An 18,148-nucleotide genomic window follows, 5' to 3' on the forward strand; every position below is an offset into this window, starting at 1 on the left:
CAGGGGTTTATATTTCCTATGAAGATTGAGAGTCAAACAGCATAAATATACTGGTCACATTACATTCCTTTCCCCAAAAGAAATGCACCTGTATTGAAGTCTTGTGGAGAATGCTTCACCATTTGAGCTCAAATAAGTAGCAATTTAACAAAAAGCGATACTATGGTATTTTAGTGCCAAAATTCTCTTGGTGCTAGAGATGTGATTCTTTTGCAATTGATGAGGGCAGCATTATAACGCTACAAGCCTTCTAGTCTGACAGACTGGACTTACTTGGCGTAAGGGCTAAATTTAACTCTCAAATGTTTCTGCACCTACGTAAAAACCTGAGCCGTTTACCTGGAAACGCTCCTGAGTTCATGACCCTCGCCTGCTTTTTCCTTTGAAACTTATTAACCAGAGGACGAGGTGGCCGAGTGGTTAAGGCGATGGACTGCTAATCCATTGTGCTCTGCACGCGTGGGTTCGAATCCCATCCTCGTCGGGATAGAGTTTTCTTTAGTCCACCATGTTTACATGTCAGCAAGATCAGATTCTATCCCAAATGTTCCTCCTCATTGATACGCTATGACCTGTACTTGGAAAGAAACTGGCAAAACCAAGGATTCACAGTACTCTACTGGGGAATTAGCTCAAATGGTAGAGCGCTCACTTAGCATGCGAGAGGTAGTGGGATCGATGTCCACATTCTCCAGTAAACCTCCGTTCTTGAAGATGAGGCATCATGTGCAAAGCAGTGAGTCTTTACACACAAGTGAGTACTCAGGTACCAGAGAGACAATGAAATGCCATAAGTCCAGTTTGAGGTTAAGATCAATGGCTGTGAAAGGTATGTTAACACTACTCAGGGCTTTATGGTACTCCACAATCAACTGTGAAAATGTTTCATTTTGGCAGTTATTTTGTCATTTCCTATGACAATTGACAGTCAAACAGCATAAATATGCTGGTCACGTTACATGTGTTTCCCCAAAACAAATGCACTTGTATTAAGGGCAGTTGTTTGAACACTTACTTAAGATTACTTGTCGGATTTCAGGGTGGAGAAAAGTGCATTTTGATTTGTAGTCATTATTAGTCATGTGACAGCAGGAAGATATATACCTTGTTATTCAATCATTATCCCCAATTATCAAAAACAGAAAAGAGGAATCTGAAGTCTTCTGGAGAGTGCTTTACCATTTGAGTTAATATCCCAGTGAGTGCTCAAAAGAGTAGGGATTTAACAAGAACCGATACTTTAAAGCTACAAGCCTTCTAGTCAGACATCAAACTTAAAGAGAAGAAGGAGGCAGGTAAAGTGAACAATGAAAACAACACGTAGAAAGCACGGCTGCAGCAAAAAGGTCCGCCATGAAGTGCGGAAAAGAAAACACATGCACACGTTATTTACTGTTGTGTACTCAGTCCGCTCACACGCCCCTGAACACCAGTGTGAGAAAGTAGTCAGCTTAGTTTAGAATGACCATTAATACTTAAGACTCTGTGGTATATAAAAGTCTCCCCTCAGGCAGAAATCAGGGAGACGCTGATGATTTTTTTTTTCTTTTAAATTCTAACTGTATCATGACCCTTATGCAAGATTCATAATATATGTATGTGGTTCTCTTGTTAAAACAATTCATGCACACATTGTATTTTTAGGCTAGTCAGTGAAACCACTGCATTACAGTTGCACTTATTAACAATTTTGTGCAAAAAACATCAATAATACCCCTTCACGAAAATCACGGTATGAAAAGAAAGTGGTCAATGTAACTACACTGACGGCACAGAGTTGTCACTTATGACAAAACTGTTATAAGTGCTGGTGTTGGTTGAAAGCTGAAGAGGCACAGATGTGGAAGTAGAGTAAAATACTGTACTGAAACAGATTGATTGTGATGTACGGTCTAAAAAAACAAAACAAAAACAATTAACAATACAATGCAATTACCTGGAAATGGCACAGCTCTGGTTTGCTCTTAGTAGCACTTAAGCTTTGCTGTCAGAGATTTTATATCTGGAGTTAATTTGATATCAGTTGGTGATGTGTTCCACAGCTAACAGCTCTTTAGATGAAATATATTCATTTTGAATTGTGGCAAGTTATTTGTTAGTTGTAATTAAGTTCTGGTATCCTAATGAGGACGACCCCTCCCACACAAAGATGGACATAGCCTCCGTGATGTTACCCACCGGTTTCGCAGGCTCTGAGTGAGCTGCTCCACCATTGCCATCTAGTCCCTGACTCCACCTACCTCCCGGCTAATCCAAAATGGACAAAGATGGAGCGTGTGCGTGTGTGGGGCTTTCAGAAGGCATAGAGGACCACCCACTGGTGGTCTTACTCTCTCTCAGTCTGGCCTGCTGCAGCCTCCTTCCTTTGTTTGGTTTGTTGCAGCAACAGCTAACGGTACAACTGTTAAAACCAAGAGCCAGAAAACCTCAAGATTTAGTAAAACAAAGTTATGTTTTGTCAAGGTTGCTAGGCGACAGGGGCAGTGCTTTGTGACGCAACAGTAAGGATGGACACAGCTGGTGAAATCCTTTGTAGGCCAGACCGTCTCATTTCAGTTCAGCCATCGCTGTCAATGAAGGCGTGGAAGATGCGGCCCCTGAATTGAGACCCAGCTTGTATTTCCATCATCATCCACGTCATGCACACCTGGCACGTGCACACACCTTTTCCTGGGCTGCTTTTTTAAAATAAATGAATACATGTATTCCTGTTTGTGCAGAGCTTCCCTGTCAAACAAATACACTGATTGAATAAAAAATCTAAATATCAGGTCAGGAGATTACGCTCTGGCGAGTGACGATGCCCTTTTAGCTTCTTAGCTAATGTTATAAGTTAATTGACTAAGGTTAGCTCTCTCCCTTTCTCACTCTTTCAGTCCTATTAAAGAAAATAAATGTTCTCTATCATGATTTATCACGGAGGGCATACAGGCTAATGTACTGGACTTAAGGGGAGACACTACAGGTGAATGTCGTAATATTTGTATCTAATAATGTTATCACTATCACCACGTTTATATGCAAACGAGGCATTATCTAATTACAATGCACCAATTTGCACACATTTGCCACGGCACTGCAGGTTCTCTTGGGCGTGTTCGGTGAACTTAGGGGAAAAATGTACGAATGCAAACAGATAGATGGTCGTAAAACACACCACCTGAATGTGTATTTGGACGTTTTGTTTCCATTAGTGTTTTTCCCTGTAGTGTCCTGTCTTAAACAGTAACTGCATCATTTTAATTGTAGGCTCTTAATTGAATAACTATTCACTCTGTTGGTTTGTTGTATGTTAATGGATCGTTATCAGTGACAACAGATACATGGTACAGACAGTCAGATGTGAGAGGAAGGAATTGCAGGTACACAGTGTAACTGAGTCATTGTCGTCACATGCAAATATAAAGTATTAGGTGCAATTCTTGAAAATCCTTAGTTCTTATGTCTCTCTCCCTGCTGCAGTCAGTTATTCTCAATATATACTAGAAACTAGCAGACTGTTAATTTTGTAGATATGTGTATTAAACATTTGTGTGAGTGTAGGGGCATTAATAAAATAAAACGGTAAGTAAGTCAGACATGCTACTATATTTAACTTTGTGTTTTAAAACAATTTTTTTAATAAATAATTATGAGAGGTGGCCTTTTTCTCACTGGAGCCCCTGCCCCCCGAAATGCCTGCGAACGTCCCTGATCCACACACTTCTAACATGACTTTTACTTCCTCATCTACATTCACACGTGACCATGCAGTTGGTTTGTTACCTCATTTATGTTGAATAAATAACTTCCTGTAGGATACATCAGTGTGCAGCCTCCTGCTTTGTTGCCAGCCTTGAGCCGGGTGGTAACTGTCTGTAGTTGTAATGCAGAAGAGTAACAAACAATAATCAAACAGGAGATGTGCACATCAAAAGACACCACTTCACCTCCACTTCTGAACACAAGGCTGAGTGTGTTTTATTTTGCTGTACTTCAGCTCTTCTCAGACTCTCCATTACTGATGGAGTGATGGATCTGAGCGCTAAGTGAGGGACTGCTGCGTAGCCGTAAAACAAGGAGAGACAATCTTCGAGGCCGTCGTTCGTCATGGAAACGTGATGAAACTCCAGCACAAAAAAAAAGATAAACACAGATGAATGAACAGGACGTACCACTCTGATGCAGTAAATCCAGCCTGATCACTGTCAGTGTGGTTACTGTCCATAGTTTTTAAATGAGGCTTTAAATCGCTGTGTGGAGCTGGTCTGAGAAATTCAAAGCAGTAGAGAGAGGTGAGGAAATGAGACTACAATTGTGTAGATGTAGTTTTCCAAGCATGTAATGTATTCATCGCTACATAAATCCTAATGATTGTCAGACATACATTCTGAATCTGAACCACATCATCACGTCTTGAGGCTGTGTATTATTTTCTACTGTATTTATGACCATTTGATGGTTACAGTGTTGATCCATTATTCAGTGTGTGGTGAATCTTTCAGCACACACACACAGCCTGTATGATGTTTACTACAGTCAGCAGCTTTGATTGACAGCTCCACACGAGGATGACAGAAACATGAGGTTGAGAAGTTACATTTATCACATGCGCCTCTCTTCTTAAACATTCATTCTTTCTAATTCACGGTGGTACGCTTTGTAATAAACGTGGAACCACAGGGATGAGGAAATCTGTTAAACTCACACACACACACACACACACACACACACACGCACATAAAGCCAATCAACACAAACATATTGAATTGACGACCTCTCATCCAACAATCCTGTGGTTCCCGCTCTTGGCAGCGGCGGCGGTGCAGGCCCTGGTCCCAGGTGTTCTCCGGGGTCGCCACAGAGGTAGCTAATAGGTGCTACATGTTGTTAGGATTGGCAGACCCTCTTCCCCAGGATCTGAGGATTTCCCACCAACACTCTCACCCCCTACCACAATCACCCAACCAGGCTGAGTAAACCTGAGCAAAGGAGGGAAAAAAAAAGAAAAAAAAAAAAACAACCCTCAGTTACAGTCCAGCCTCCATCTCCACCGCTCAGCCACCGGGCCCCTAGGCGTGTCCCTATTTCCATTATGGGCCCCCCAACTCCACCTCCACCATTCCTTTTTTTTGTATAATTACAAGCACACACACACACACACACACACACACACACACACACACTTATATATATATGTTTGTTCCCAACCCATCTTTGAAGAAGCCCCATAGGCAGATATGTGTGTTCACATATGATTGTATTTCTTCTGTCTCATACTTACCTTATCTATATGAACCCTAGGAAATGTTTTGTGATGGTGACTCTGTTGAAGGCCACAAACCGAATAAAGTTCTTCTTTTTAATACAAATGTTGCTGGAGTTTTTGGACTTTTCTCTTCTCCATGCTCCTTGGAAGTAGGTGAAGTTGTACTAGGATCACATCTCAGGATCCCCAAGGAGGAGCTGGAAGACGTTGTTGGAGAGAGGGACGTCTGGACTGCTTTACTTGATCTGCCGCCAACGCGACCTGACCTCCGATAACCATCAGACAATGGATGGATGTAAAACTGGACACCTGTGGCGTCAGCTCAACTGAAGTTATCAACTGCGCAGTCACAGCTGCAGCTTGATTTTGACCATTTAATGCTTTATCGAGCAAGTGATGTGACTCAACAAGGACGATCTCGCCACTGAGACAGGTGCACACGAGCTTCACTGTGGGCGGTGATGGTGCACATGAAAGGAACTGCCTACAGGTTGATTTCACATGTTGGAGCAACCTGTCACTGCATTAATCAAACACATTATATTTAAAAACAAATCACTATATTTCATGTTCATTTCATCAATAAACTTTAAGTTCAATAGACATTTGTCCCCTGGCTGTTTCATCTGCAGCATCATCTCCTGTGTGCTGACCCGTCCATTACCAGCTTTAATGTCTGATTTAGAGAAGAGACTGGATGTGACTGTATATACAGTCATAACTCATAACGAGACACATTCATCAAACATGTGGTGGCTCTTTGCTCTCGTGGCTGGAAATCCATTCATCATCCCATATTCACCGGGGGAGGTCATGTCAGGAAGACCTAATTTGGGTATTGATTTATGCACCGCATGCCTAATGAATGCTCTAACCTTGGCAACATATTGAAGCAGGCACAATCAGCGCCACGCAGCGGAGGGTGAATAATGCATTAACAGCTGATCAAAACAAACAGCGCTAAAAACCTGCTGTGCCAAGAGGCTGGGACCTTTGTTTCATTAGCATGCTCGCAGATGGCAAAAAAATTGCCATGTATCTTAAATGACCAATAGATTTAGAAAGCATGGACAATATCTAATATTACACTGAATCAGAAGAACTAATCGTATCATAGAAACACATTAATACCCACAGTCCTCTGCAAACATTTGACACAAGAAGGCTGATTTTTCTGATGTGTGAGGACCAGAGGGGAAACATTAGATATAAATTGAAGATTAATTAAAATCATTTCAAAGTAATATTTATTTTTTTTTTTTTTTTTTTTTGGGGGGGTGGGGGGTGGGGGGGGGCAGTTTTTGGCCTATTGAGATAGGGCCAGGAAAGTTAGGGGAGAGGGAGAGGGGATGACATGCAGCAAAAGGCCAGAGCCTAAAGCTCCATATTTATATTTTCTTCTTCTGTGTTTTATTTGAAGTGTTGATCCATAAGAAGATATATTTGTGGTTTTAAGAACCAAAAACCATCTCAATATAGTTTTACATCTCCTCTCAGGCTTCTCTCTGGAGCTCTAGTAACAACTGGTCGGTGAGCCAATAAGAAGAGAGGAGGCTCTGAGCCTTTCTTCTGATTGGCTGACTGTTTTCTGAGGGATCCAGTAAAACTAAAGCAGATTTTAGGTAAACACTCAGAGAAGCCAAATCCTGCAAGGTTGGATGTAGGTCCAGGTGGGTGGGGTTTGGGGGGTGGCTAAGAGTGGTGGCTGGTTTGTTGTGACATCACAAAGTTCCAGAAGTCCTGACGGCTGCTTTTAAGGCTCAGTTTCTGAATACAGGCTGTGTGCATTTTTCTGTGGACTCATGCTTTAATACTTTCACAGTATTAATAAAGAACCTAGACCTGATTTATAATCAAACAACACTTGGACATCTACCTATATATATCTATATATATCCATATCTATATGGACCGTTAATAATTTCGGACATGTTTTGTACATTATGTAACTTGGAGAATTTTGCTTTTTTTTCTTTACAGTTAGTCCAAATCTCTTTTTAAGAAACAGCTCTCTGCAGTGGCAGCTGGTCATTATTTATCTGTGTGGGGATACAGGCACTGAAGTTGTCTGTCTTCACATTAAAAATCTTGTTTAACTGGTGCACAACTCAATCACCAGTAAAGGGAGGTTTCCTTTAAACTAAACCAAGAATTAATCCTAAAATAAATTCTTACATGTGAGCGGTCATCTGAATTGTACTAGACAACCTCCTTTAAATCCTATCAGGGAAAAAGAACCCGTGGTTGTTTGTGCTATATGTGTGTGTGTGTGTGTGTGTGTGTGTGTGTGTGCGCACTGTCATTTGTGTGTCCATGTGTGTCCACTTCTCTCTTGCATCGCGTTGAGTCCCTGCAGCTCCTGGACAACTGTTTGTTGGCTGGATCAGACCTGTTTATCCAGATCTCAGCTGGCCATCTCCTCGCTCTGCTTTAACCCACAGTTTCACACTGAGTCTTCCGCAGCCTCCAGCTCTGCTACAGTCCACTTTACTCAAGCAGTGTGTATCCACGGTTATGGATTAAAGTGACCTACATCTCAGTTTGTGCAGGACAGTCCTCCATTTTGACAGCGTCTGCCACAACCTGCAAGAAAAGACATGTCAGAGTGTAATGACCTCATTTGAAAGGCCTGATCCAGGCTACAGCCGTGGTGAAAATTATAGTCAACCCTGAATTCCAAGCACGTAATTCAGAGTGGTCAGACAGTCCATTTACTACAACATTAGGAAACATTTGGCCTTATAGCCTTTGGAATTGTTATGTTTTTTGTTGATAAAAGCTTTTTGATGCTCTCAGTAAAACCATCATTCATTGGTTAATGCAGGTCATGTAACCACTGAAACTTCAGCACAGGTGAAGCTCCTCATTTTTAAATTTGTTTGATGAAGCAATTTAATTTCATCAAAAGCTGTCAATAACTGTTTCTGGGGAACATTTTTGTGTTTGTGTTGTTTCACTATAGTTTTTTTTTGTTGCCCAGTAACCTTGGACATTTTATTAAAATAATCGTATTATAAAAATTGGTTCATTTGCATTTCATTCTGAAGATATTGTGAATTATGTACTTGAGTGTTAATAATTTTGACCTGGACTGTATTTTTATTTTAGAAAGTTCCCTTTATTGCTATTTATTTATTTATTTATTTATTTATTTTATTTATTTTCTCCACACAACTTTAGTTTTTAAACCAGATTTTAGTAAAAGCCTCCCTGCTTCCTGATCTCCTATTTGCTCTGTTTGCTATTAATCCTTATTTTATAATATCATCATTATTATTCCTATCAAGTGGGGTTAAGTTTCCATCTTATCTTACATTAATTATTCCTATTCCTCTTCTTATCTTCATTCTTTCAATTTTCATATGAATTCCTCATTGCATGTGAAAAACACTTTGAGCTGCATGTCTTGTATGAAAGGTGATATATAGATACAGTTTATTCTTTTATTATATCATGATCATAATTCTTCTTCTTCCTCTTATTTACCACTGTGAGCAGCACTCCTGGCTTGAATAGTCAGTCAGTTTCTACACTATGTGTAGACATTTCCTACACAATAGAGGACACGGCTCTATTCTGAATCTCCATTCCCTGTGAATGTTACCCTCAATGTAAGTACAGCTCATGCATTTGTTATGGAGTGAATTTAAACTGGCAATAAAATGGAAAAACATCCCAGAGTCAATGTAACATCAGAAAGACGTTTGACTCTAAGGAATCAAGTTTCCCACAATCCTCCAGTCAACTTGCTTAAACCCTGGTGTTTTCATAATCTGGTCATTTCAAATGGCAATTCAATAATAAGCTGTTAATAAGCCATTGATTTGACTCAGTGCTTCATCGGCCGTGTACATCATCTCCAAAATAGATTTTCTCATTTATTCACTCACCATAGCCTTGTACTGTTAACACCTCTCAGCCAGAGCTGGAGGTATATTGTTTTTGGGTTGTCCGTCCATCCCTCTGTCCCATTCTCATGGGATGGGAAAAAAATGTCCATTTGGACTGAAGGACAAAGCGGTTAGATTTGACCTTACATTCTTTAGAATGCAATTTGTCAGGATCGGCCAGAAGGAATTCCTTTACTTATGGCACACTCTGACACATTTTTGGCCATAACTCACTCAATTCATTCACTAATTATGACACCATTTAATTCCATAATGATAAAATGAAGTGAAGACATTTTATATCCAAAAGGTCAAAATGTTGTAACTCCACGAGAGGGAGATTCTAGTCTTTTTTGTGTCTTCATTTTCAGTTTGTTGTGGTGTTTATTATTCATCAGTGTATCAGTTAAAACTGTGTACACCTCACATTCAGTAATTAAGATAATTAAAGAGACTTGCTTCCATAAAACAAATATCATAAACTGACCTCCCTCATGTTATTCTGCTTTATTATTATGTACAGTAATATTTCATAATCCCCTCAGAATCATTTCAGCATTTTAAATTCCTAACCTGTGCTGCAGGATATAATGCTTTCCTTTGAACATTCAGCTACCATGACCTCTGCTAGTGTGGTTATTTAAACACTGTGCTGCTGCTGCTGTTTGTGGACTGTACAGTTTCTCAGTCTTCAGTCACCTCTGGTTTTGGCTCTGCAGTCTCTCCTGGCCTTTGGGGAAGTGCACTTTAAAGAGAGGGGCTCCAGCAGATGTGGTGGTTTGTGGTTGGTCAGCATTTTCATGGTAGTGTTGGGCAGCCAGGTAGAAACCTGAGGTACAGTAGAGAGAACATCAACAGACCAAAAGCTCGTACAGTAGGTTATAAGGTCCTGGTACAAAAAGTGACATTTACCCAGAGAGTTTCAGTGTTGGTCATACAATGAACAATTATATGCTCACAACAGGAGAGGACTGTGGACAGTTTTCATATTCATACTGGAACTCTACTTTAAGCAGCAACGATTGAACACGACGGCCATATACATTCCAACACGTTGCTGTAGTAATGGAAATCACTAAGCAACATTTAACTCTAACAACGGCTATTTCAGTTCTTAAGGTAACCAAGGTCGCCCTGAACATTGCTACAATATATCTCTCAAAGGACCTGAGAGCTCTTGATATTTACTTTAGAGACAATTTTATATGAGATGAGGAGTTCGTTTAAATCCGTCTGTTACTTCAGCACCACGGACAGCGTCATGGTTTCATCAACACACAGCACAGTCAGGTTGAGGGCTGGAGAGAGAGAGGATGGAGGTTAGCAACAGTTTGTGTTAACAAAGGGGTTAACATTGCCCCCCCCCCAAAAATTACCTCCTGGAACATGATCCTGGCCTCGCTACTTACTGTGCTCACCTCTCAGCATCTCGAGCGCTGCTGGCAAAGGATGAACAAACTGGACAACTTAGCAGATATATTTGTTAATTAGCATTAAGAAATGTGCTCATAATCCATGAAACTACTAATGGTATAATTGAGTATAAATTGAATGAAAGAGTTAAATATGACAAAAAAGTATAATTACTTATTATTATAAAATCAGCCTCTGACAGTAATGTTAATGATGTTGTAACTTTATGGTCTGAGCAAGTAGCTGCTATGTGCTAATCAAAAGTATACACTGTTACTAAGCAAAGGAATTCCTGCAGTTTGATCATTTCTTTCTGTCTTTCTTGTAACAACAAAGCTAATGTTAACTGAGCTAGCTCTGCAGCATAAACTTCCAAAAAAAGCAACATGAAAAAACAGTTACAGGCATCAAACCTACTGCTCTCGTTATTTAGTTGGCTTCAAATGAGGCTGAACATTCAAACAGTTTCTCTTGACTGTCTTTTGACAATATTACATTAGTCCAATGTGGCTCAAACCTGTGGATACAATGGACTAACAAAGATGGATGAATCCTCTGTGACATCACACACAGGTTTCTGAAGAGCGGTTTTGAAGTTCAGAGTGAGCTGCTCCACAGTCACCATCTTGGCAGTGTCTGACTCTGTCCTTAAGTCCCAGCTAATCCAAAAATGGTCAAAAGGGTGGGGCATGTCTGACTTCAGTGCATGTTGGCTTGTGGCAAATATACAAAAGCTGAGAAAGGCCCTACTTGAACTTTTTTTTTTTTATCCTGTCATCTCGAGATAACGGAGATAACAGAATAATGACCCCGTTATAGTAAGATAATTATTCTGTTATCTTAACATAACGGGATAAAAAAAATATTCATGTATGGCCTTTCTTGGCTTCCATAGCGGATCCCTTCTGCTCTGTCAGAGAGGAGAGTGTTAGGTTAGGTAGCCAAGCTGAGCTGTTGGATGAGCGGTGTGTTCATTTTGCTGATTCAGTTGCTGAGTAAATGTAACCGTCTTCCTCTTCTATTCACTCTCTTCAAGCTAAATGCTCCACCATGTTCACCAGCTCGTCTCTATCGGTGTCTGCTGTTTGGGTTTATCAGAGCGACTTCACTGTAGACAGCTGCTGGAAACCAGGTCGACGAGGTCTGAACCAAAACAGTTAATGTGCTATAAAATCCAGCTGCAGAGTTGGATGATCTTTTTATGAGTAATCATTAATAGCATTAGTGCAGTTTTCAACATGCATTGTCCGTGCGACGTCCTGTGTTTGTCCTCTGCGAGGGTGTGAGACGAGGTGTGTGTATAAACACTAACGTTTCCTGCAGCCTGTCAAATTACACCTGCCTTGATTTCAGCTTAAAATAAAAGTGTTGCGCTCGGAGATTACTTGTGAAGCTCACTGAAATCGAAATTGCTTTGTTGCGTTGGCTGATGTGGACGTTTTAGAAGGTAAGTAATCAAAACCAACATAACCTTCCCCCCTCTTCCCATTTCTTCCCCAGAATTATCAATGAATTATTTATCAGGGGAACTGCTGACTCCGAAACTTCAAAGACAATTTTTTTTTTTTTTGTTTTGGAAGCGGCACCAGTCAAGCCTCATTAATTAATCAGCCGAGTCGAGGTTCATCGTCAGTGGCATGAAGGGTGCTTAGAACTCGCCACTTCTACCAGTCAGGTTAATCAATGGAGTCTGACATATTGACTACACGGTTTTCAAAGAGTACCACAGAAAGTGTATGGGCTGCCCGAGGCTCTCTCACATCAACACATATTTTGCAGTAATTTTGATTTTTTTTAATTTATTTTAGCTCTAAACACTCAGAACCAAGTGTGAAGTTATGCACCCATACATATATCAGATACAGTGGCTTCAGAAAGTATTCAGACTTCACTTTTTTTACACACTTTATTGTTGTAGATTTTAAAAGTATAAAAGTGCATTTTTCCTCATCAAGCTGCTCTCAGTAACCCATAATGACGAACTGAAAACATGTTTATAAAAGTTTTTGCAAATTTATAAAAAAAACTAAAAGAAATCTTTCATTTACAATAGTCTTCAGACTCTTTCTGTGGCTACTGTTTGCTTTGATTATCCTTGAGAACTTGACTGCAGTCCGCCTGTGAAGAACTGAATTATTTGGACATAGTTTAGAAAGGCACACCATGAAACCATGAAGTCCAGTGAACTCTCTGTAGACCTCTGTGATAAATTGTACAGCTTAGACCAGGGTATAAAACCATTTGGAAGGCTCTGAGTTTTCCCAGCAGCGCAGTGGCCTCAATAACAGTGAAATGGAAGAAGTTGAGACCCGCCAGGACTTTTCTTAGAGCTGGTTGTCCAGTCAAACCGTGTAAACAGGCGAGAAACCACTATTATCATCCAATCAGGAGAGACTCATTTGTGTTAATGAATAAACTTTTATTTTCTGGTGCAAAACAAGAGAGGAAAAGTGAGAGATGTGAGTCTTTGGCGATTAGACCCTATTGTGACGTCATCATATGTGAAAAGGGGGTTTAAACACTGGTGGTGATCCTGGAGATAGGAAGAGGAGAAGATGGAGGTCTGGATGTGATGAGAAGTGATGACTGCAGGTAGGAGGGGTGGAGGAGGCATAACGCACTGAAATGACGGCTGACAGCAGGAGGGAGGAGAAGAGATTTTAAAGTAAGACATGGACAATATGATTGTCTCGTTGAGATCGTTGCGAGATCTGATTGGTTTCTGAACACCTGAAGTCAGCTGATTACAAGGAGTTGGGTGAGAGAGGGAGAAAACGAGAAGACTACTGTATATGAAATAGTGGTCAGGGCCTTTATTTACCTCCACGTCAGAAGGTAGCAGGCCATTGTTTATTTTGAATTCCTTCTGTTTGATAAGTATTATTGGTCATATTTTAGTACAAAGCCTCGTTTTGATCCGCTCCCATTTGCCCTGTTAAACCTTAATACAAACTCATCACTTCCTGTAAGCATTCCAAATAAAAAAACAAAAAACAAAACAAAGTTGAGTGAGGTACCGCCACAGGCCGGCAGCCATCCCAAGAGGGATAAACAGGTTGCTCTCAGTTGATCATCTGATGAACCAATCGCCTGACAGTGAGCCGGTGGCTCTTTTGACAAGTCATTCTGGCCATGACAAAGAGAGAGAGAGTCTCATTACCTTCTGAGAAAAGCAAAAAAGAAGATCTGGCAAAGCCAAAGGGGACGGCCGTCCATGAGGCTACAAGGAGACAAATGAGGAAAAACACTGATATTGAGCGACACTATTCTCCTCACCTCTGCAGAAAGAATATGCAGCACAGACACACGGGAATGTTAAAGGATAGATTAAATCCTGGGTACCACGCTGGCATGGGCATCCTCCGACACCTGTAGACAGCACAAATCCAGATCCATCAGACCAGTTCTTCAGCTGTCCAGTGTTGGTGAATCTGTGTCCACTGCGGCCTGGCTGATTGGATAATTGCATGAAAAAGCAGCTGTACAGATGCTCCTATGTGCTATGTTCTTTTCAAGGTGTCTGTCTATACGTCCGTCCCATTCCTGTGGACAAGATGTGGACAGAACTTCTTCAAATTTGGCACAAATATTAACTAGAACTCAAGGTCAAACTGATTAGATTTTGGTGGTCCAAGGTCAAATGTCAAGGTCTTGTTGACCTCACAAAACACTTTTTAGCCATTGCTCAAGACTTCACACAGTAATTATGATGTAATTTAACACAAATGGTTCATATTGTATACGACTCTGGATAAACAGGGATGTAATGTGAAACTAGAGAGGACTGGGGATGGACTCAGATTATAAGATCCTGTAAAACAGGAGAAATAATGAAGCAGAGCAAACTGGCTGCCGTTCGTCTGGTCGGTCCTAACAGAATTTATTACATACATATTGTCAAATTATTTTCTTATTTTTCTCACTCATCACACATCCTCCAAAAATAAACAAATCCCATAAAAAAATAAAATGTAAAATAGGAGACTAGTCTCCCTTTACATCTCATCAATACTACAACTCATAATGAAGGGACAGTAACCCTCCTCTATATATAGCATATTAGTTCTGTCTCATTAGTCACCCACATTCCTGTTGTACTCACTTTTAACCCACTGGTTCTACATGTTCCCAGGCAACACAACAGCTAACAGTGTCATATGAGCATTCAATAGATATCTATAAGCTTGGCCTCAGACCAGTACAGCATGGATTTTCATAAACAGAACATTCATTAGCACTCGGGTTGTCAATAAACATAAAAACTGGGGTTCTACATCGGTCAGGGAGCGGCTAAATGCTAAATGCTAAATGCTAAATGAAAATACTGTTCGCCATTACTCACACTCACAACACGGCCTCCTCCAATGTCATGGAGCCGGAAGAGCCCGCGTGAGGCAGCACACAGTACCACCACTGCACAAGCGGCACATTGTAAACATATCATAAGAACACAGGAGACAGCATTTCACTGTGCTTATTTACAGATACAGTTTGTGCACATCACTAACCAGTAAAACAGGAGAAATAAAATAATGAAGCAGAGGAAACACGCTGCTGTTCGTCGGGTCGGTCTGGCCAGAATGGCAACGACAGCAGAGCAGAGGGCAGTCCTGTTTTGCAGGACTGCCCTCTGCTGCCTGGAGTAGTGTGTATATATATATAGAGTATATATATATATATATATAATATATATATATATATTATATATATATATACTCTATATATTATTACATTTTTTGTTAACACAAAAGCCTTGAAGGACTTAATTAAATCACTGTATATATTATAATGTGACCAAAATATTTTGTGTTGGTCACAGAGGCATACAACTGCAAGGTGGTAATTGTAGTTATGTTAAGGAAACTGTAACTCAGACTTTAAAAATCCTTACTTAAGGTGTTTTGTGCAACTAGCCTCTGTTTCCTCAAATAATCTGCAGTGTGATTTTCCTTTGTCTTACATTGTGTTCTGAAAAAGGTCAAATGGATCAGCAGTGTAGTTTTCTGCTCAGATAGATTAGAAACTTGAGTTAATATGTTTTTGTTTTTTTTCCAGATCAGGGAAGTGTCGAGTTATTGAATCAACAAATACCTAATAAAAAGCCATGAAAACCTCCAGGCAGGCTGAGGAAGTCAAATTGAGTTTTTAGCACCATAGCGATTTATTTCCCAGTGATTAAGGGAAAAAAAGTGAGAGGAAACAGCCTGATTTGTTCACATCTGATATAGACAAATCCATCCAAATACTTGAAAATGAATGATTCATTTTTAGTCAGTGCAGCTGGAAGCAGAAATGTAAATGCTGCCTGGTTACTGTACATCATTTTAATTAAGACGTCTCAGTTATTTAAGAGTTGGTATGTAAAGTCTCTGCTTTTATCAGCCTTGACCTGTGGGTTCTGCTCTCTGGTGCTTCAGTACGTCTTCGAAGTTGTATACCAACATTTCAACAAATAAACAAATCATATTATAAATGGGAGGCCTTCATCCACCTTCTGTCCCAGTTACGAAGCCCAAACCAATGAGTGGGCTAGCTAACCTTTACTCTGGCTGGGCAACAAAAAAATAAAAAAATCTGCTTGGATAACTCATTTCTGAAGCAAGCTAGAATTAGAGGAGAATAATGATTTAGGAAACAGATTAAAATATAACATTTAAATTCTGATGTGTTTGGGTCTCTCTGAGGTTTCCCCCACTGGCAGAGTCAGAATCAATATCAATGTCTTTGTGCGGATTGAGATGAAAACAATAAAGAGTTGTTTGTACATTCAATGGTCGATATATAATGACATTGATTTAACCATTACATTAGATTTAAGTTAAGAAATAACAGTGTTTGTGGATGGAGTATAAACACAAGTGACATTTCATTGCTCATTGTAACTGCACATCACTGCATCCCACTACTGGTCTATGAAGCTCTAAACACATCTCTGATCTACTTGTACGATATGAAACACCCAGACCCATCAGCTGATCCAGGACAGGTTCACTCAGTGTTCCCAGAACCAGAACCAAACAAGGTGAAGCAGCTTTTAGTTCCTCTGCTCCTCACCTGTGGAACCAGCTTCCTGAACACCTGAGATCTGCTGAAACCGTCTGATGTTTTTTAGCCCTGATTTAAATGAGCACAGTTTACTGCATCTTACCAATAGATCTCTGCTATTTTAATCTCATGCCATGTTTGCATGTGTTTGTTTTTAATGTCTTTTATCACTACAGCTCTTCTTTTAAAGTGGTTTCCTGAGTTTCTTACCTGATATTAGGAAAACTTGATATGACTTATTCAAATATTTTTTATTTTTTCAAATTCGTTTTTTTTAACATCATCGTAATGTTGTATTTTTAATGTATTTCCAATAATTGCTTGCTTGTGATTTTTTTTTTTTTTTTTTTTTTAGAAGAACATAAACATCCTCTGTTGTTTCTGCTGACCCGTGAAAACAGAGTTGCTCCAGTGTCTGGAAGATCCAGAGGCACAGACACCCTCAAGGCGCAGCCGAGCACGGAGCTCCAAATACAGTATATTGATCATCTGAGTGGCCTATAGAATCTCAGTGCTCCAACAACCCGAGGTATTGAATTAATTAGGGCTGTGTGAGGGGGGAAAGTGCTGCATCAACATAATTATTGAAGAAACAATTATGTTAACAGCTCTGTTACTGTGAGCACACTGACTCTGCGTTTCATTTTTCATGGACACTCTGCAAAGCGCCACAGTTTACACTTCCACAATAATCAGACACGTATAATGACCGACTCCAGTCTGTTAAAAGATAATTAAAATCTGCGCAGCTCAGCTAGAAGACACTTTGAGCTGTGTGAACAGTTTGGGAAGTTTTAGGATCCTTGCAACATGTGAGTTGCTCCAGGCCAGAATGAAACACAGTCGTATTTAATGTTATTTAATGTTAATTACATTAATTATTGTTGTAAAGCAGCTTAGTCAAAGTTTTGCCGCTCGTCTGTTTATCTTATGTTACTTTCACTTACCCTAAAACACTGTTTGTCTTACTGTATAGTCATGTACACAATATACACAGAGGTGTTTTGTTGGCATGCAGCCAGAGCGACATGTGCAGCTGTCACAGTTTATCTCACACACACCTGCAGAGAGGATACATGAACCTAAAACCAGGACCATGTGCCACAGGAAAACCCAGAGTCTGCAGGTTTTCAGTCCAGCCTGTCACCTGAACAGCTGAATTCTTCTTCTGTATTTCCAGAGGAGCTGAAAACACCTTAAAATGTTCACTTAAATAGTGAAGGATTTCCGTTTATCTTAGTCTTCAACTTCGAGGAATCACTTAAAGTCAGTTAAATGTTGCACAAAAGATCTTAGTGACTAAACTTCACAACACAAGTTCCCATCAAGACAACAGGAGGATGAAATAGTGGCACGCGTCTTTAAAATCACCTGCTTCCCGACTGATAACAGCAAGTGCTAATGGCAGCGAATGAACAATCTCCATGGAAACAGTAGAATATCTCTTTCACTGCTGCAAATGCAGAGAATAACACTTCAATTTCTCCTTAGCTGATGGAGTTACTTAGGTTTGCTTAGTTTAACCTCGACTTTTTTTCTTAACTAAGCAAAC

At 40.1% G+C, this 18,148-nt stretch overlaps 1 non-coding gene across 1 annotated transcript; it reads left to right on the top strand.

The window, feature by feature from the left end:
* Positions 1–402: 402 nt before the first annotated feature.
* On the top strand, positions 403–484 carry trnas-gcu (transfer RNA serine (anticodon GCU)). Its single transcript has one exon. It is a non-coding gene; the product is annotated as a tRNA-Ser (tRNA).
* Positions 485–18,148: the final 17,664 nt, after the last annotated feature.

The sequence above is a fragment of the Seriola aureovittata genome, chromosome 13, assembly GCF_021018895.1.
Source record: "Seriola aureovittata isolate HTS-2021-v1 ecotype China chromosome 13, ASM2101889v1, whole genome shotgun sequence".
Lineage (NCBI taxonomy): Eukaryota > Metazoa > Chordata > Actinopteri > Carangiformes > Carangidae > Seriola > Seriola aureovittata.